General features: G+C 39.7%; 1 pseudogene; it reads left to right on the top strand.

Annotated features, from left to right (window-relative positions):
• The first annotated feature begins 3324 nt into the window (after window positions 1–3324).
• LOC136123434 (ubiquitin-conjugating enzyme E2 D3 pseudogene) lies at window positions 3325–3764 on the top strand (annotated as a pseudogene).
• The last annotated feature ends 18751 nt before the right edge of the window (window positions 3765–22515 follow it).

Genomic DNA, 22515 nt, shown 5'->3' with positions numbered 1-22515 from the left:
GATTAAATATGGCTAAGGAATTGTTTGCCAAACTCTGAGAATTAGCACAACAGGAAACTTCTAGAAGCTTGAAGAACGTAAAAAATCCACCTCCTATACAGTGATGGGAATGTAAATTGGTACAGCCACTATGGAGAACAGTACAGAGGTTCCTTAAAAAATTAAAAATAGAGCTACCATATGACGCAGCAATCCCACTCCTGGGCATATATCCAGAGAAAACCATAATTCAAAAGGATGCATGCGGGCTTCCCTGGTGGCACAGTGGCTGGGAGTCTGCCTGCCAGTGCAGGGGACAAGGGTTCGACCCTGCTCTGGGAGGATCCCATATGCTGCGGAGCAAATGAGCCCATTCGCCACAACTACTGAGCCTGCACTCTAGAGCCCGTGAGCCACAACTACTGAGCCCACATGCCACAACTACTGAAGCCCACGCGCCTAGAGCCCGTGCTCCGCAACAAGAGAAGCCACCGCAATGAGAAGCCTGTGCACCGCAACAAAGGGTAGCCCCCACTTGCCACAACTAGAAAAAGCCTGCGCGCAGCAACAAAAGACCAAACTCAGCCAAAAATAAATAAATAGATAGATAAATAAATAAAATTTTTTTTAAAAAAGAGGATGCATGCACCCCGATGTTTATTGCAGCACTATTTACAATAGCCAGGACATGGAAGCAACCTAAATGTCTATCAACAGAGGAATGGATAAAGAAGATGTGGTACATATATACAATGGAATATTACTCAGCCTTAAAAAGGAACGAAATAGTGCCATTTGCAGAGACGTGGATGGACCAAGAGATTGTCATACAGAGTGAGATAAGTCAGAAAGAGAAAAACAAATATCATATAATATTGCTTACATGTGGAATCTAGAAAAATGGTAAAGATGAAATTATTTGCAAAGCAGAAGTAGAGTCACAGATGTAGAGAACAAATGAATGGTTACCAAGGGGGTAAGGGGGTGGGATGAATTGGGAGACTGGGACTGACATATATACACTGCTATGTATAAACTAGATAACTAATGAGAACCTGTAGTACAGCACAGGGAACTCTACTCAGTGCTCTGTGGTGACCTAAATGGGAAGGAAATATAAAAAGAGTGGGGGCTTTCCCTGGTGGTGCAGTGGTTAAGAATCCTCCTGCCAATGCAGGGGACGCAGGTTCGAGCCCTGGTCTGGGAAGATCCCACATGCTGCGGAGCAACTAAGCCCGTGTGCCACAACTACCGAGCCTGTGCTCTAGAGCCCACGAGCCACAACTACCGAAGCCCATGCAGCACCACTACTGAAGCCTGTGCGCCTAGAGCCCATGCTCCGCAACAAGAGAAGCCACCACAAGGAGAAGCCCGCGCACCACAATGAAGAGTAGCCCCCGCTGACCACAACTAGAGAAAGCCCACGTGCAGCAACAAAGACCCAGCGCAGCCAAAAATAAATAATTTTTTTAAAAAAAAAGATCCTTTCCCAGAATTGAGGAAATGGCAGCCACATTAAAAAATAATAATAATAAAATAAATTAAAAATAAATTTAAAAAGAGTGGATATATGTATACATATGACTGATTCACTTTGCTGCACAGCAAGAAACTAACACAACATTGTAAAGCAACTATACTCCAATAAAGATTAATTTAAAAAAACCTAAAAACAGAGTTACCATATGATCCAGCAATCCCACTCCTGGGCATATATCTGGACAAAACCATAATTTGAAAAGATACAGGCACCGCTGTGTTCATAATAGTACTATTTACAATAGCCAAGACATGGAAACAACCTAAATGTCCATTGACAAATGAATGGATAAAGAAGATGTGGTACATATATACAATGGAATATTACTCAGCCATAAAAAAACAATAAAATAATGCAGCAACATGGATGGCCCTAGAGATTATCCTACTAATTAAAGTCAGTCAGAAAGAGTAAGACAAATACCATATGATATCACTTATATGTGAAATCTAAAATATGACACAAATGAACTTATCTATGAAACAGACACACAGACATGGAGAACAGACTTGTTGTTGCCAAGGGGGAGGGGGAATGGGGGAGGGATGGATTGGGAGTTGGGATTAGTCTTACTATATAGTACAGGCAACTATATTCAATATCCTGTAATTAAACCATAATGGAAAAGAATATGAAAAAGAATATATGTATTATATATATATATAACTGAGTCATTTTTCTGTACATCAGAGACCAACACAACATTGTAAATCGACTATACTTTAATAAAATCAATTTGGGGGACTTCCCTGGTGGTCCAGTTAAGACTCCATGCTTCCACTGCAGGGGGCATGGGTTCCATCCCTGGTTGGGGAATTAAGATCTCACATGCTGCGTGCAGTGCAGCCAAAAAAATGAAATGAAATGAAAATAAATAAAATAAAAATCCTATAGGGAGTTCCCTGGTGGCCTAGTGGTTAGGATTCCAGGCCGGGGTTCAATCCCTGGTCAGGGAACTGCAATCCCACAAGCCATGGTGCAGTGTGGCCAAAAAAAAAAAAATCCTATAGGTTCCAAAAGAGTTTAGGGAAACTCATGAGAGATAGATCCAAAACAAAAGAAAATTAAAAGAAAATTATTTATTTAATCCAAAATTAAAATAAATTGGTGGTAAGGAAATAGACGGTTACATGACACAAGATAAAAAGCCCAATTTTATATATATATATATATATATATATATTTTTTTTTTTTTTTTTTTTTGCGGTACGCGGGCCTCTCACTGCTGTGGCCTCTGCCGTTGTGGAGCGCAGGCTCCGGACGCGCAGGCTCAGCGGCCATGGCTCACAGGCCCAGCCGCTCTGCGGCATGTGGGATCTTCCCGGACCAGGGCACAAACCTGTGTCCCCTGCATCGGCTAGCGGACTCTCAACCACTGCGCCACCACGGAAGCCCCTAATTCTATATTTTGAAAAAAATCAAACCTTGGGAAGTCCCTCGTGGTCCAGTGGTTAAGACTCTGCCCAAGGCCCGGGTTCAATCCCTGGTTGGGGAACTAAGATCCCACAAGGGGCCGGGTGCAACCAAAATACAAAAAGAAACCTTTTGATAGTATTGAAAAATACTGTCACCTCATGTCATGTGCATGAGCACCATAGGGTCAGGGATACAGCAGCTGTCAGGTGGGCGGGGAAGAGACTGAGCCCACAGCGTGAGGGACGCCCCAGCCCCTCTACGTCTATGTCTGGCAGAACCAGTGTGAGATAAAGAGGCAACCCTTCTGAGCAGCCCGGAAAATCAAGAGTTTGGGCCGGACCTTTGAGCAGACACCAAGATAGTGAGGAGCCAGAAGAAAAGCAGAGATTATGGCGCTGAAACGAATTAATAAGGAACTTAGTGATTTGGCCCATGACCCCCCAGCACAATGTTCTGCAGGTCCAGTTGGGGATGATGTTTCATTGACAAGTCACAATTATGGGACTTAATGACAACCCATATCAAGGTGGTGTATTCTTTTTGACAATTCATCTTCCTACAGACTACTCTCCCTTCAAACCAGGTTGCATTTACCATAAGAATTTATCATCAAAATATCAACAGGAATGGCTACATCTGTTTTGATATTCTAAGATCACAGTTGTCACCTGCTTTAACTATTTTTCAAGTTCTTTTATCCATTTGTTCACTGCTGTGTGATCCAAACCCAGATGACCCCCTAATACCAGAGATTGCATGGATCTATAAGACAGACAGAGATAAGTACGACAGAATATCTCAGGAATGGACTCAGAAGTATGTCATGTGATGCTGCCTTAAGGTCAGAATAGCCCACATTACAGCTGGAACAAACTTTAAATTACTGTTCCTTTTTTGATTTTCTTATCCAGCTGCTCCCCTATCAGACCTTGTCTTTTTAAATTTTATTTTCTGTTTACCTCCCTCCATTCATTCACATGTTCATCTGAGAAGACTTAAGCTCTTCCAGCTTTGGACAATAACTGCTTTTAGAAACTGTAAAGTAGTTACAAGAGAACAGTGGCCAAGATTCAAAAATTTTTTTTAAATGGAGCATGTATATTATATGGCCAAAGTCTTCACTCTAATTTGGTTATAAGACTAAAACCATTACTCACAGCTCTAACATACTGAAGAAGCATTTGAGGGGGAGGGAGATGGATGCTCAGTTGTCACATCAAAGGAAGCAGCATTATTCTAGCAGCATCCATTCTTGTTTAAGTCTTCCACTGTTAGAGATTTGAGGTTACATGATATACTTTATGCTCATAACTGATGTGGCTAGAGGATTGGTATTGAATTGATAGGATCAGCAGAACAGAAAATGTGATGTATTTTATGCATGTCAATAAAGGAATGGCCTGTTCTTGTTCTACAGAGAATGGAAATTGGAAGTCAAACACCCTTCATATTCCAAAATGGGGACTCAAACATCTTGTAATTTTCATTTAAATTGTTAGATGGCTTGAAGCTATTAGTTAATCTATTTTCCAATAATATACTGTTTAATATAGCCCTGAATAAATGATGCAAGTTGTCAATGGATAAGTGATCAACTAATAGCTCTGCTGGTAATTGATTTATTTTTCTTCATTAAAGTTGCACAGGGCTTCCCTGGCGGCGCAGTGGTTGGGAGTCCGCCTGCCGATGCAGGGGACATGGGTTCGTGCCCCGGTCTGGGAAGATCCCACATGCTGCGGAGCGGCTGGGCCGGTGAGCCATGGCCACCGAGCCTGTGCGTCCAGAGCCTGTGCTCCACAATGGGAGAGGCCACAGCAGTGAGAGGACCACGTACCACCAAAAAAAAAAAAAAAAAAAAAAAGATTTAAAGTTGCACAAACTGATAAAAAAAAATACTATCACCTCACAGAAAAAACCCAATACTTGAACAGAAAATTCACAAAACAGTTAACAAGGCTCGTAATCAACATCACTAATAATTTTTTAGATACATTAAGATAACGTGTTTCCTATAAATAAGAACGGAACAATTTTAAGGTGAATATTACTTGTTAGTAAATAAGAGTCGAGTGAAAGAGACATTCTCATATGCTGCAGGTAGGAGTGAAAATTCACACAACCTTTCTGGAAAAAGTCTGGCAATATGCACTGATAACCTTGTCACTATATGTCTAAGAAGCTGTCATAATAAATAAGCTGCAATACTTGCAAAAATTTTATTATTACTACAAATGTTCCTGTTTATAATAGCACTCTTATTTATAAACACATTATTATTTATAACAGCATTATTATTTATAAAAGCAGAAAACTGGGAACAACTTAAATGCCCAAAGTGAGTCCAATTTTAAGTAAATTATGGTACCATGAGATATGGGAGTTCTTTGAAATGTAAACATTTTAACAGTGAGAAATGCTTATGTTAGAAGTGTGTAAGCAAGAGAAATCAAGATCAAATGGCGTAGATAGACTGCTCCCAGCCATGTTAAAATAGCCCAGAAAGAGACCAAATCGAAAGGCTCCGAAGTCCTCATAGTGACTACTTCTGTATGTACGACTATGGATGATTTATTTTTTCCTTCTTTATATGTTTCGTACTATCTTTGAAATGGCTATCAATTACTATTTTTGTAATCAAGAAAAGGGGAACTGAAAAAAAAAGGAGGAAAGATAGAGTAAGTTGTGGTTATTTCAAGCAGCTCCCTAAAAGTTAACAACCTGATGACTCCAGGAGGAGCCAGACTGTTGAGATGATTCAACCATTGTCTTTGTTCATAGGTTTCTATAAGAAAGGCTAACAAATACCAAAGCTTCCAGGTAAGAGATACCTGCAAAAATGGAATGCATGGGCATGGGAAGGACTAGAGATGGGCTGAGTAGGATCTAGAGAAGGGTGGTAATGGACTCCCAAAGGGGTTATACTGAAACAGCATCTGCTCCACCTTCAGAATAAAATAGCCAGAAGGGAAAATGAAGCAAGCTCATCAACACAACCAACTGGAAAGACCTGTTTACCCTGCACTGGTACCTTGCTATTTATAATAGTACTTGCAGTCCTTTTCCCATGACCTTTTCTGGCCTCAGCTCATCAGATCAGACGTAGTTAAGATTATAGCCATAAACTCTCATAGCCTGTCTAAATCCTAGAATTATAAGAAGAACATCCACAAATTGTAACAAGTGTGATCATGGGGTTTGTCAGCCATGAAAGCAAACGTCTGATTCTGATTTTCCGTGATAATAACAGTAACAACAACTACCATTTACTGAGTTCTTCCTAAAAATGCCAGGCCTTGTGATAGTTCCCTTATATATGAAGGGTAACAGAATTTGCCACCCCAAAATATGCCACTTTGGCATAAGGATTATTTTGAACGAAGGCAATTAAGAAGCAGCAGATACAAGAAGAGTTCCTTACCCTCCCCCTATTTGCCTAAAAGCAGGACATAAATATGTAAAAGTGTCTCCTCTCCCCTCTCTACCAGGAAGGACAGCAGTTAATCACTGGAGACAACTCTAGACCCTTACCAGTCCAGAGGAACCTACCTAACAAAACTTTGCTACCACTGGTTTCCCTATATATTTGCCTTCTCACCCCTAAGAAACTCAAAGTCCTTTTCCTTTGTCTTGTCATGTCTTTAAAAATGTGTTGTTCTGGACTTCCCTGGTGGCACAGTGGTTAAGAATCCGCCTGCCAAATGCAGGGGACACGGGTTCGAGCCCTGGTCTGGGAAGATCCCACATGCCACGGAGCAACTAAGCCCGTGTGCCACAACTACTGAGACTGCACTCTAGACCTTGCGAGCCACAACTACTGAAGCCCATGCGCATAGAGCCTGTGCTCTGCAACAAGAGAAGCCACCGCGATGAGAAGCCCACGCACAACAAAGAGTAGCCCCCCCCACTGCAACTAGAGAAAGCCCACACGCAGCAATGAAGACCCAATGTAGCCAAAAATTAATTAATTAATTATTTTTAAAAATGTATTGTTCTTTTAAGATGGTATATAAGGTGAAGTTCTAACCACCTCTTTGAGTCACTCATTTCTGAGTGCTCCCATGTATATGTGTGACGCATATGTTAATAAACTTGTCTTTCTCTTATTAATCTGTCTGTAGTCTAACTTACAAGGTCCCAGCTGGAGAACCCAAGACGGAGAGAGAAAAAGATTTTTTTCTCCCCTACACATATTTAATCCATCCAACAACCCTGTCATGCAGGTACCATTATTATCCTCATTTACCTGTGAATGTTGAGAGGCTTATAGAGGTTAAACGACCTGTCATGGGCTAAGCTAGTAAATGACAAGGCAAGATGATGGAAATCAACTCCAGGGCTCATACTGTATATGAAAAATTAATAAAAGTTCATAAGTTTCCCTTGTATAAAATATTTTCTTGCTACTCAAACTAAATATCACATCCTGGTCGCTATTATTCACCTTCCTAAACCCTTAACTCATGTGCTTTATCAGGTGCTGAATACAGGTGCACAGTAAACATGTGTTAACTGACATTATGAAAGAATAATATCCATGCTAAAAAGGTAATATCCTGATTTACATGTCTGAATAACTCTTTTATTTTGAAATAATTACCTGATTCAAACATTCATGATCTTAAATAAAAAGAATATTTCCCAGCACTCACTGTGGGTTATAAGCTACTTTATAGTGTCCTCTCTAAAAAAATACATAAGCAAAATAGATCCTTGACCTCAACAATCAACCACCAAACATGGGTGGAACCAGGCAAATCAGACATTTTACAGTCATGATGAAAGTGGCCATTTATCCCTTCTTTATATACTTTCAACAGAGGTTAAACCCCAAAGCTATGGCTATTTTTTCTCTACTCTCAATTCCTAGGCCAGGAGGTCACGTACCTAGTACAATAGCCAAAATTAATCAAAATAAAGAGTGCTGCTGAGCTCAGGTATTTCATAGGAAAATCAGGGATCAATCTCAAGCATCTGGTACAAATTTCTAGGTTTTTGATCTGACCATTTCTAGCTACTATGCCTGGGACATTTAAGTGCTCAACAAATATCAGCTATTGTGTTATTATTAGTTATTATTATTAATAACATCTGTTACATATAACCCCAAAAAATAGCTGTCAGTATCAAAAATAAATAAATTCTTCTTTGCTCCTGCTTCCAATTTTCTGATTTGCTTTTCAAAGACTTTTGTTAGTAAAATTTAGTGATTTCTTTCAAATGCTAAAGCCATGCAATTCCATAATGAAAGGAGACCACCATTATGAAACAGTTCTCCTCTTCTCTTGAAGGAAATGAAGTCAGCTACTTCCACTATGTATGTAAAGTAATTTTGATACTGTTAAACTGCAGTGATCAAGTTCTGACAATTACTCTTGTGGGAACACCCAAGGTCTGATGCAACAGAGCTCCTGGGAAAGGAGGTGGTACAGGTCATGAAGCCCAGGAAATGTTTGGTCATTTGTTAGGTTCAGGTTATTCTTTTCTTAGCTGCTCTACATATGTGGTGAGAGCAAGAAACTAAGTTCCAACAGGAAATATCCATATGGTGAGCAATCTCTAAAACAATGAGAGAGGGAGTTTGTTTTTGGCATTTGGAAGAAGTTATTTATTTTTTTTTTTTTTTTAAATTTATTTATTCATTTATTTATTTTTGGCTGTGTTGGGTCTTCGTTTCTGTGTGAGGGCTTTCTCTAGTTGTGGCAAGCAGGGGCCACTCTTCATCGCGGTGCGCGGGCCTCTCACTGTCGCAGCCTCTCTTGCTGCGGAGCACAGGCTCCAGACGCGCAGAGCTCAGTATTTGTAGCTCACGGGCCCAGCTGCTCTGTGGCACGTGGGATCTTCCCAGACCAGGGCTTGAACCCGTGTCCCCTGCATTGGCAGGCAGACTCTCAACCACTGCGCCACCAGGGAAGCCCGGAAGAAGTTATTTTGACAGAGCTGATTCGCTGTAGGAAAAATGGCACCTACACTTGCAGTGCATGAAGGAGGTTACACCTACATTCTAATACTGTGAAAGTCTCAAAGTGAAAAACAAGTCTTTAGAGTGGAGCTAGATGCTTTAAAGAGAAGGAGAGGGATTGAAACTAAAAGGAGCACATGAATGGAGGGTAGGAGCCTATTAGTAGAAAATTCCAAAATAGACTGAGATGCCTGGTACATTGGCAACATTTTCCTTCTCTAGGGATCAATTAAGAGTAATAGATTATGCCCATAATTATAAATAAAGTAAGCCAAGGTCACTAGGTTCTTTTCATTGGTTGTATCTGTTCTGAGGGACAATGAAAACATTTCTAAGCCTCCCTGTCAATGCCTTTATTGTCTTGTTTCCTACCCCTTTAACTCCCAAATGAAGCAAAAGAAAATTGTAATTGGATTTCACCTTGGGCTCCATAATATTGGATTGGTGGCTCAATGAAGTCTGAATAGATTCAGCAACTCCTCTGCTGTCTGTCCCCAAATACCAAGGAAGGAATGGTAGCTTTGTGATCTAAGACCATCTATCTACAAGATGGTCTTGTATGTAGTTATCTTGTTCTCTCTCCATCATGGTATAATAATTGTGTTAGAGTTAATGGCATATTATTTAGCTATTGGTTGCAAGATCCAGACTAAAGACAAGGACTGTGTATCACCCTGAAATCCTGGACTTGCAGCTGATGCAGTAGCTGGATATGATTTTGAGGAATAAGTGAGTGGGTTTATATATGGAAAGAAGGTGTGAATGAACATGAGTAGTCAAAAAGGTACTGGAGACATCTATTCATTCTGCCCAGCATTCATTCTCCTCCTGCCATAGTGAAATAGCATGTCATTTCTTTTGGGGAAATACCCCACCTCATGATTCTCGGCCTTGCAGTTTGACTCAAACTTCTGTTTCAGCAATGTACCCCGAGTAGCTTAAACCAATCAGCTAAATCAGGGTTTCAGCCTTGGAACTACTGACGTTTGGGGCTCTATGTTATGGGGGGCTGTCCTGTGTATTGTAGAATATTTAGCAGTATCACTGGGCTCCACCCACTAGATGCCTTTATGATACCCTACAGTTAAGATAACCAAAAATATTTCTAGGCATTGCCAAATGTCCCCTGAGGGGGAGAGGGAAGAGGGAAAAAATCACCCCTCATAGAGAACCACTGAGCTAAACTCACCCCTCATTTTACTAATCAGGGTTCTTGATTTCAAAAAATTAATAACATCAGGCTTCCCTGGTGGCGCAGTCGTTGAGAGTCCGCCTGCTGATCCAGGGAACACAGGTTCGTGCCCTGGTCCAGGAAGATCCCACATGCCGCAGAGCGGCTGGGCCCGTGAGCCATGGCCGCTGAGCCTGCGCGTCTGGAGCCTGTGCTCCACAACGGGAGGGGCCACAACAGTGAGAGGCCCGCGTACCGGAAAAAAAAAAAATTAATAACAGGTATACCTGATTTAGTATTTATTATACATGAGGAATTGCTCAAATAATCCTCAGCAGCTCCATGATATCGTGTACTAGTTAGGGTAAAGATAAGGTTTATATAACAAAGAGATCCCAAAATGCAATGGCTTAGAGAACAAGGACATTTCTCTCATATTCAATGGTCTTGATGTAAGTAGCACATGTTAGTGGAATTCTACAGTCATTTAAGGACCCAAGCCCCTTCCATTTTGTTGTCTATTTGGTCCACATTATCATTGTCTACATGGCCAAAGCTGGATGACCATCACATCAGGGTTCCACCCACCAAGAAAAGGAAAAGGTAATGGAGGAAGTATACACAATGCCTTTCAAGGTTCAGATGTGAAAGTGGTACACATTATTGTCATACATTCCATTGGCAAGAACTTAGCTGCATCCCCACACTTAATTATAAGTCAACCAGCAAATATGGCCTTGCTGCACTGTCATGTTCTCAGCTACAACACAACTGTGGATCGAATGTTTGTGTTCCCCAAAATTCATGTTGAATCCCTAATCCTTACTGTGATATTATTTGGAGGTAGGGCCTTTGGGAGGTATTTAGGTCATGATGGTGGAGCCCTCATGAATGAGATTAGTGCCCTTATGAGAAACAGGAGAGATGATCTCTTTCTCTGTCATGTGAGGACAGAGCAAAAGGTGACCATCTGTAAACCAGGAAATGGGCACTCACTAAGAATCTGACAATGCTGGCACCCTGATCTTGGACTTCCAGCCTCCAGAAATGTGAGAAATAAACGTTCATTGTCTAAGCCACCCAGTCTTTGGTATTCTGTTATAGCAGCTTGAACTGACTTAAAAAATACCCTAGCTTTGAAAGAAGGGGAAATAATTTTGGTAGAAAACTAGCAGTCTCTACATATTACCATGTTACAAATGAGGAAAGCAAGGTACAGAGCTAAGGTAACTTGCCCAATGCCATATGGCTGGCAAGTGGGACTGGAACACAAGCAGATAATTCCAGAGCCCATGATCTTAAACACTATATCACTACTTTTCAAATCTCTGAATGATAACCTAAAATAAGAAAAGCACTTTACTTAGCAACTTAGTACACATATGTGTATATCTGTACACGTTACATGTGTGTATGTTTCATGAAACAATCCCTACCCTTACCACAGTCAATGAACACTAATGTTTCTATTCGATTCTATACTATTTCATTTTTTAAATGTTGGTCATACCCACTAAATTGATTTCATAACCCTCCAATGTACTGTGATTAACAGTATGAAAACAGTACACTACACTCAATTCTAGTAGGAGAATTAGAATTTGTTGGAAGGCCATTGGAGAGCTCACGGTATGAACTGTATGAATAAGAAGGCTAGAAAATAAGATTCAGAAAACAGGTAGGTCCAAGGACTTCAGGAAACCCAGAATCACAGCTAAAATCTTGTCATGGGAAGGGTCTGTTAAGATGCACCTGACACCACTGTTGATGTTACTTCCACCTCTGCCTCTGGACACTGGATCCATGACACTGTCACTGAAATCAATGCCAAACCAGCCTGGCTTCTGTGTCTCTCTCACTCCAGATTCAATATCCCAGGAGGAAGCATCCAGTTGGCATATTTTGGCCACATGCTTATGCCCAGGCTCTTGGGATCAGGTAGAGCAAGAACCTGGCTTTTCAGCTCACAAAACCACAGAAATGAGGTTAGATTCTGGGCAGTCCAAAAATGAACAAACAAAAAGGCAAATGTCCAATATATTCATAAACCACTAGAAGAAGCATATATTGGTACAGCCACTTGGAGAGCAATTTGGCATTATGTTGTAGAACTAACATACGTATCCTATGATGCAGAAATTCCATTTCTAGGCATAGAGTCTGGATTGAAATTCCCACACAATGTGCATAAAGAGACATGTTTAAGTATGTTCACTGAAGCATTATCTATAATAATGAAAACTGGAAACAAGCTAAAGATTTATCATTTTAAAAATGGACAAGACTGGGTCTTGCTCATCTTTAAATTCTAGCACCAAGCACTGCTGACAGATTATCAGAATCAAATAAATATTTATTGAAATGAACAACAGTTGAATGAACTGCCAATCAGAAATTATCCAGTGAGTGATATGCAGGACTGGACCAAAATATTCACAGATCCTTTAGAAGAAAGCACAATGTGGTGCAAAAAAATGTCTGTTTTAGGTTATGAAAAAGCTTCTGCTTGTGCAACCTAGGACAAGGTGTTTAACCCCTGGGCCTCAATTTCCTTGTCTATAAATAAGAGGATTAATGGGATAAGGGATCCTGGATATGTAGTGTAGGGCTTCCCAACCATTGGGTGCAATGCTGCACTGTGACTAAATGATGCACATGGCAAGGAGGTGATCCCTCAGCCTTTGGGTTGCCTAGAGCCCCTGGGCCAGTCACCTCTGGCCTTGAGCAACCTCATTCATCTTTTACTCCAGGATAAAATATTATAATTTTCTACATGTGCCATGACATGAAAACTGTTCAGAAGCACTAGCACCTTGCAGTCCCTGGCTCATAGAATACATTCAGTGAATGTTGGTTCCCACCACTTTCTGATGGAATGTGAGGCTCTCTCAGGATTTATTATCTACCAGAGTCATATGAGATCTAAAATGATGTGGGTCTTGCCAGATCGCCTGGAAGTGGCGCTCCTAAAAGTCACAAAGGATTTAAGAATGGTCTCAATATGTTCTTCATACAGAAGACCACCTGGGAACTGTCCAAATATACAGAACAAAAGTCACGGGGTCTAGAGTGAGCCAAATGAGGGAAGGCAAAGAAATGTGCTTCAATCTTACCTCCTAAATTTCACCTTGACTCAGACCATCTTTTTTCCTACTCTGTCTCAAGAAGATCTTATCTGTCTTGTATGTTATCACACATAAAGGTGCTGACAAGGAACACTTTTCTATTCTGGGTGTTTCCTTCTGCCCCCTTATTCACTCCACCCCAAGGGAAGAGGAGCTAACTGATAAGTTTGGAGGGAAAAAGTGGGCACATGTGGCCCAATTTCTTCACTCTTTCTTCTCCTTGGAAGCTAACATCCTAGAGAAACCATATGTTCTTAACTCGGCACACAGTACACTTATTGGAAATCACCCTGCTGTCCAGAAGGCTTGCTGTGGCCCAGGGCTGCCAGTAATGAAATGAGGAAATCTGTCTCATTCCAAATTCCTACTTGCCCCATACCAGCCATATTCTCTGATATGAGCTTTCTCGATAGGTCATACAGGCAGCCAGGCCAAACTGGACCAAGCAGATGGCTTAACAGCACAGGTTTCTGGAAAAGGTTGTACTTTGAATTCACACAGATCTAAAATCGCATCTCAGTTCCACTCCTTGAAAAGCTGTGTCATCTTGGGGAAGTTACATATCCTTCATCTAGCCCCCGATTCCTTCAAAACTAAAATAAGGATTTGAAAATAGGCCAGTTAAACATACACCTAATATACAACCTAGCCATTCCTCTCCTTGAAGTATCCACCCAAGAGAAATTAAAACATATGTCCATACAATGCTCAGAGCAGCTTCATTTGTAAGCACTCAACTGGAAACAACGCACATGTTTATCAATGAGTTCATGGATAAACAAAGTGGTACATTCATACAATAGAATACCACTCAGCAATAAAAAGGAACATATACGCAACAACATGGATAACTCTTAAAATAATTATGCTGAGCAAAAGAAGCCAGACTAAAAAAAAAGTATATATTGTATTTTTGCATTTATATAAAATTTTCAAAATTACAAATCAATCTATAGTACCAGGAAGCAGCTAGATCAGTGGTTCCCTGGGGGAGGCGGGGGATGCGAGAAGAGCAATGAGAAAGGATGAATTAAGAAGGGTACAAGAAAACTCTTGAGGGGATGGATATGTTCATTATCTTAATTGTTATGATGATCCGACAGGTGTCAAAGCTCATCAAATTGTACTTTAAATATGTGCAGTTTATGGTATAGCCAAAGACACTCCAATAAAACTGGGGGAAAAAATGTGTGTCAAAGCATATATAGGGAAGAAACAGCAGGAATCAAATCCCCTAATCACTCTTCCTAAAAGTGGCACGTTTTCAATCAGCTATACTTCAGTAAAAAAAAAATGTGTTTTTTTTAAATCAAAAAACCTCTGGCCAGGCTCACCAAGAAGAAAAGAGAGAGGACCCAAACAAATAAAATAAGAAATAAAAGGTGAGAAATAACAATCAATACCACAGAAATATAAAAAATCATAAGAAAATACTATGAACAGTTATATGCCAACAAAATGGACAACCAAGAAGAAATGGACAGGTTTCTAGAAACATACAGCCCACCAAAATTGAATCAAGAAGAAATAGATAATCTGAACACACCAATCATTAGAAGTGATATAGAATCTGTAATTTAAAAACTCCCTACAAACAAAAGCCCAGGACCAGATGGCTTCACAGGCAAATTCTACCAAACATACAGAGAAGAACTTACACCTATCCTTCTCAAACTCTTCCAAAAGATTGAAGAGGAGGGAGCACTCCCAAAGTCATTTTATGAAGCTATCATCACCCTAATACTAAAACCAGACAAAGACACTACCAAAAAAGAAAAGTACACGCCAATATCTTTGACGAATATCAATGCAAAAATCCTCAACAAAATATTAGTAAACATGAGGACATGGGGAGGGGGAAGGGTAAGCTGGGACAAAGTGAGAGAGTGGCATGTACATATATACACTACCAAATGTAAAACCGATAGCTAGTGGGAAGCAGCCGCATAGCACAGGGAGATCAGCTCAGTGCCTTGTGACCACCTAGAGGGGCAGCATAGGGAGGGTGGGAGGGAGGGAGACGCAAGAGGGAAGAGAATGGGGATATATGTATATGTATAGCTGATTCACTTTGTTATAAAGCAGAAACTAACACACCATTGTAAAGAATTATACTCCAATAAAGATGTTAAAAAATAAAAAATAAAAAAATTAGCAAGCAGAATCCAACCACACATAAAAAGAATCACATGCCATGATCAAGTTGGATTCATTCCAGGGTCACAAGGATGGTTCAAAATATGCAAATCAATCAATGTGATATACCACATCAACAAAAGAAAAGACAAAAACTACATGATCATCTCAATAGATGTAGAAAAAACTTTTGAAAAAATTCAAAATCCATTCATAATAAAAACTCTCACAAAAGTGGGTACAGCAGGAACATATCTCAACAAAATAAAAAATCATTTATGACAAACCCACAGCCAACATAATACTCAATGGTGAAAAGCTGAAAGCCTTCCCACTAAATTCTGGAACAAGACAAGGATGCCCACTCTCACCACTTCTATTCAACATAACATTGGAAGTCCTAGTCACAGTTATCAGGTAAGAAAAAGAAATAAAAGGTATCTGAGTTGGAAGAGAAGAGGTAGAATTGTCATTATATGCAGATGACATGATACTCTATTTAGAAAACCCTAATGACTCCACACAAAAATTATTAGAACCGATAAATGAATTCAGAAAGGTAGCAGGATACAAAATTAATATACAAAAATCTGTTGCATTTCTTTACACTAACAATGAAATATCAGAAAGAGAAAGTTTTAAAAATCCTATTTAAAAATCACACACAAAAAAAAAACCCGTAAGAATAAATGTAACCAAGGAGTTGAAAGAATTATATGCTGAGAATTATAAAACACTGATAAGTGAAACTAAAGATGATTCAGAGAAATGGAAAGATATCTCATGCTCTTGGATTGGAAGAATTAACATTGTTAAAATGGCCATACTATCCAAAGCAAGATACAGATTTAATGCAATCCCTATCAAATTACCCATGACATTTTTCACAACTAGAACAAATAATCGTAAAATTTATATGGAACAACAAAATACCCGGAATTGCCAAAGCAATCCTGAGGAAAAAGAAAAAACACTGAAGGCATAACCCTCCCAGACTTCAGACAATACTACAAAGCTAAAGTAATCAAAAAAGCATGGTATTGGCACAATGACAAACATATAGATCAATGGAACAGAATAGAGAGCCCAGAAATAAACCCACACACCTATGGTTAACTAATCTTTGACAAAGGAAGCAAGAATATACAATGGAAAAAAGACAGTCTCTTCAGCAAGTGGTGTTTGGAAAGCTGGATAGCCACATGAAATCAATGAGAGAACACTCCCTCACACCATACCCAAAAATAAAATTGAAATGGCTTAAAGACTTAAATATAAGACATGACTCTATAAAACTCCTAGAAGAGAACATAGGCAAAACATTCTCTGACATAAATCATAGCAGTATTTTCTTAGATCAGTCTCCCAAAGCAAAAGAAATAAAAGAAAAAATAAACAAATGGGACCTAATCCAACTTATAAGCTTTTGCACAGCAAAGGAAACCATAAACAAAACAAAAAGACAACCTATGGATTGGGAGAAAAAATTTGCAACAGTGTGACCAACAATGGATTAACTTCCAAAATATACAAACAGCTCATACAGCTGAATGTCAAAAACAAAACAAAACAAAAAAACCCAAACAACCCAATCAAAAAAATGGGCAGAAGACCGAAACAGACATTTCTCCAAAGAAGACATACAGATGGCCAACAGGCACATGAAAAGATGCTCAACATCATTAATTATTAAAGAAATGCAAATCAAAACTACAGTGAGGTATCACCATCACTGTAGTCACAAAGGCCATCATTAAAAAGTCAACAAATAACAAAAGCTGGAGAGGGTGTGGAGAAGAGGGAACACTCCTACACTGTTGGTAGGAATGTAAATTGGTACAGCCACTATGGAAAACAGTATGGAGGTTCCTTTAAAAACTAGAAATAAGAGTTACCATATGATCCAGCAATCCCACTCCTGGCCATATATCCAGAAAAGATGAAAACACTAATTTGAAAAGATACATGCACCTCAATGTTCATAGCAGCACTATTTACAATAGCCAAGAAATGAAAGCAACCTAAGTGTCCATCAACAGAAGAATGGACAAAGAACATGTGGTATATATATACATTGAATATTACTCAGCCATAAAAAAGAATGAAATACTGCCATTTGCAGCAACATGGATGGACCTAGGGATTATGATATTAAGTGAAGTAAGTCAAAGACAAATATTATATGATATCACATATATGTGGAATCTAAATAATATTACAAATGACCTTATTTACAAAGCAGAAACAGACTCACAGACATAGAAAACAAATTTATGGTTACCAAAGGGGAAAGGAGGGGAGGGATAAATTAGGGTTTGGGATTAACAGATACACACTACTGTATATAAAGCAGATAAACAACGAAGACCTACAGTATAGCAGAGGGAACTATATTCAATATCTTGTAATAACCTATAATGGAAAATAATCTGAAAAAAATATATATAACTGAGTCACTTTGCTGTACACCTGAAACTAACACAACATTGTAAGTCAACTATACTTCAATTAAAAAAAGAAATTGTACTAGATGTACAATGGAATACTACACAGTAGTGAAAATGAACAAATTGCAGCTTCATGCAACAATGTGGAACCATCTCACAGACACGATTGTTGAGCAAAATTAAAGAGACACTAAAGAGTACATGCTGTATGACTCCACTTATATAAAGTTCAAAAACAGGTTAAACTATACTAGTCCCTGTTCGTCTAGTGGCTAGGATTCAGCACTCTTACCACCGAGGCCTGGATTTGATTCCCAGTCAGGAAACAGATCCTACTTCAAGCCGCCACAAAATATCAAAACCACATTAGAAAACACAACAGCACTGAAGTCTTTCACAAAACAAAAAAATTAAATTTTCAGAAGGAAAAAAGTATTAACTGGGAGGGGGCATGAGGGAGACTGCTAGGTGCTGGGAATGTTCTATATCTTGATCTGGATGGTGGTTACATGAGTGTACACATATGTAAAAATCTAGGGCTTCCCTGGTGGCACAGTGTTTAAGAATATGCCTGCCAACGCAGGGAACATGGGTTCCAGCCCTGGTCCGGGAAGATCCCACATGCCATGGAGCAACTAAGCCCATGCACCACAACTACTGAGCCCATGTGCCACAACTACTGAAGCCCACGCACCTACAGTCTGCGCTCCACAACAAGAGAAGCCACCGCAATGAGAAACCCACGCACTACAACAGAGTACCATCAGCTCGTTGCAACTAGAGAAAGCCCACACACAGCAATGAAGACCCAACACAGCCAAAAATAATAAATAAATAAATTTATTTAAAAAAAATCTATCACTTAAGATTTGTGCACTTCATGTATGTTATACTTCGATTTAAATTTTTAATTAAAAAAATTTTGTTTAAAGCATTAGAAACACTGATTTTAAAAAGTGGTACCTTGGGACTTCCCTGAGTCCAGTGGTTAAGAGTACACGCTTCAAATGCAGGGGGCATGGGTTCTATCCCTGGTCAGGGAACTAGGATCCCACATTCGGGGCGTGGCAAAAAAAAAAAAGAAATGGTACCTTCTCAACAATTTTTAAGGTAATACATTCATTCACTCAACAAATATTGATAGAGTGGCTACTATGGGTAGATACTATTATAGACAGTAGAGCCACCACAGAGAAATAATATAGGCAAATAAATAAGTAAGCAAATAAATAATTGCAGATACTGAGTGCTATAAAGGAATTAAAGCAGAACGCTATCATTGTAAATGAGTAAAAGGAAAGGCCAATTTATCTAGGGTGGTCACAGGAGGCCTCCCTCAGGAGATGTCATTTGAGCTAAGTCCTAAAAAACTAGGAGACATCACTATGAAAATCTGAGGGAAGAGAATTTGGGGAAAAGTAAACAGTAAGGTCAAAGGTTCCAAGGCAGAAACAAGTCTGATATGTCAGAGAACAAGAAGTAGGTTAATGTGCTTGCACCCAGTAGGGCTGGATGATGAGTGGGAGAAATGAGGTCAAAGAGGAAGGCAAGTGTCAGATAATATAGAGCCTCATGGGCCATGGGAAAGGATGTTACTCAGGGGAGGGACATGATCTTTTTGGCAATGACACGGTTGCCTTTTTTTTTCGGTACTTGGGCCTCTCACTGTTGTGGCCTCTCCCGTTGCGGAGCACAGGCTCCGGACGTGCAGGCTCAGCGGTCAGGGCTCACGGGCCCAGCCGCTCCACGGCATGTGGGATCTTCCTGGACCAGGGCACGAACCCATGTCCCCTGCATTGGCAGGCGGACTCTCAACCACTGCACCACCAGGGAAGCCCGACACGGTTGCCATTTTTTAAAGATTGCTATGGCAGCTGAGTATAGACTACAGTAGGAAGGCAAGAATGGAAGCAACGAGGTCAGTTAAGCAGCTTTCTCCATATTCCAAACAAGAGACAATGGAGTTTCAGACAAGGGTGATAGAGGTGGAGAAAGAAGTAGTACATTTGGAACATATTCTGAAGGTAGAGCCAACAAGAGTTGCTGATGCATTGGACTGGGAGGGAAGAGGAGATGAGGAACACAGAGGAGTCACAGATGATTCCTAGGCTTCTGAACTACACAAAGGAATGGAAATGGTGCCGTTTACTGGAACAGAAAAGAAGATAATTGTTCTTAAGACTCTGATGAAAAGACGTTAGAGAAACTGAGTGAAAACAAGACGTACTTAGAGACTAAGATACTTAGAGACTGTGAGAGAAAGGAGAAGCCTTTGTTTCCTCCTCCATATTTGCTGCCCTGTCAACTGTCGGCATAAGATCTGCTTCGTCAAAACCCTGACCCAGTTCTGTCCCTAGACTTTCTTCCCCTGATGCTAGAACTCTGCTCTGCTCTGTTCTTGCCCTTTCTTCCTTGCAGGGCTGTTGTGAGGACTACAGGGTATGAATAGAGCACCTAAAATAATTTTTGCATCTAAGTTCTTATTAAATTTTTTTTTCTCTTTCCTCTCCTGCCTTCTGTCTTCCTCCTCTGACCCTGATTAAATGTTTTCACTGAAGAAATTTCATTGAGGAACCTTCATCAACTGAAAAAAAATAAAGATTCTCTCCAAAAATTTCAATTATTTACTATTAAATTTCTATGCCAGAATATTTTTCATTAAAAATAAAATGTAGTATGCAATTCATTTAGGATTTAGGTATCTAGTCCATTTTTTCCCCTAAAGTTCTGCCTCTTCTGCACTGCCAACCAAAGTTTCAGAATGTTCACTACCTCTCCTCTTTTGTTCTACGTACGCCCCGTGGATGAGCTTAAAGATATCTATGGTTTCACCTTTCATCTCTACACAATCTCCTTCCTGAGCAGCACACCTGTAAAGCCCACTACTACTGGCAATCTCCACTCAAATGTCTCCCAAGAACTTCAGACACCAACATATCTAAGACTAAATGTATCTCCTACACACCCAAGACAATTCTTCCTTTCCCAAGCTCACAATCTGGAAGTCATCCTAAATTCTCATATTCTTTCACTCAGACACATCCAATCGATGACATTATCCTATGGTTTCTACTTCTTCCATGACTCCTGAGCCAGACCTGTATTATCTGTCCCACCATTATTTCCTTAAGTTATGCTGTTCATCACGCCTGGATTACTGTGAGAGCCTTTAACATAAAAAGATAGAAATAAAAGTAAACAAACAAAAACAGTGTTGAGGAAATGTGTAGAATGCTGGGAGAAAAAATCTATTTTGTGTTCTCAGAGAGATAAGAGAAGATAAGCCATTATGAATAAAACAGGTTACTTTTTTATTTTTATTTTTTTGCGGTACGTGGGCCTCTCACTGTTGTGGCCTCTCCCGCTGCGGAGCACAGGCTCCAGACGTGCAGGCTCAGTGGCCATGGCTCACGGGCCCAGCCGCTCCGCGGCATGTGGGATCTTCCCGGACCGGGGCACGAACCCATGTCCCCTGCATCGGCAGGTGGACTCTCAACCACTGCGCCACCAGGGAAGGCCCCAGGTTACTTTTTTAAAAGGAGACAGGCAAGCCTTCAGAGGGAAAAAAATATGATAGCAGAAATGAGAACCTTATAATGGTTAGAAGATAAACCAGAGTTTCTCTCAGAAATTGGAGCAAAAGACAAAGGGATAAAAAACAGGAGAAAAAAGATTTAAAAATTAGAAGGCCAGTACAGAAGGTATAGTATATGAATAACAGTAATCTAAAAAGTATATAGAAAATGAAAAGATGGAAAGATCCATGAAATAATTTAAAGTAATTTCCCAGAACTGAGGTACATGAATTTCTGAGAGAAACTCTGTTTTATCTTCTAACATTTATAAGGTTCTCATTTCAGCTACCACATTTATTTTACTCTCAGAGTATGCCATAGTTTCCAGAGAGGGGAAAAAAAAAAAAAAGCAGGTCTCAAGGAAAGGATCCAGAGTAAAAATGGCTTTAGGAATGTTCACTAACAATACAAAAAACTAAAAAGAATAAACAAGGCCTTCAAAATGTTAGAGGAACATATGTTCAACCTAGAATTCCATACCCAGCCAATCTATCAATGAAGTCTGAGAGTAAAATAAAGACTTTGGACAATAAGACCTCAAAAAATTTTCCTCACATATACCCTTTCTCAGGTAACTATTGGAGGATATGCTCTACTATGATAAATGAATAAAGCAAGAAAGAGGGTGATTAGACATACAAGAAACAGAAGTACCTACACTACAGAGTATGAAGTGGATTCCCAAGATGGTAATGTAGAAATCACAGGACAGCTAGTTCTGAGTGAAGAAATAAACAGTTCAGGTTAGAGCAAGTCCTTCTCAGAGGACTTCCTAGGAAGATGAAATGATAGAATATATAGAAATGTTTTGAGAACACTGACAACTGGCAAAGAGCTTGGGGTTGATTTAGCAATAAATACATTGAAAACTAATTACTAATTTGATTACTAAATACTGCACACATACACATATATAAGTGGCAGGAATGGAAAAATAATCATAGTTTACTACATGGTTCAGCTGTGAAGAGTTTACACATAATAATGTCAACACTTAATATTGAGCTAGGGGACTTCCCTGGCGGTCCAGTGTTTAAGACTCTGTGCCCCCAATGCAGGGGGCACAGGTTTTATCCCTGGTTGGGGAACTAAGATCCTGCATGCTGCATGCCACGGCCATATATGTATATATATATATAATAATTTTGCTTTGATCTATATATCTTT

The sequence above is a fragment of the Phocoena phocoena genome, chromosome 5 (genome assembly GCF_963924675.1).
Source record: "Phocoena phocoena chromosome 5, mPhoPho1.1, whole genome shotgun sequence".
NCBI classification, from domain to species: domain Eukaryota; kingdom Metazoa; phylum Chordata; class Mammalia; order Artiodactyla; family Phocoenidae; genus Phocoena; species Phocoena phocoena.
Note: the sequence above shows the minus strand (reverse complement) of the source record. Positions and strands in the feature narration are given on the sequence as shown.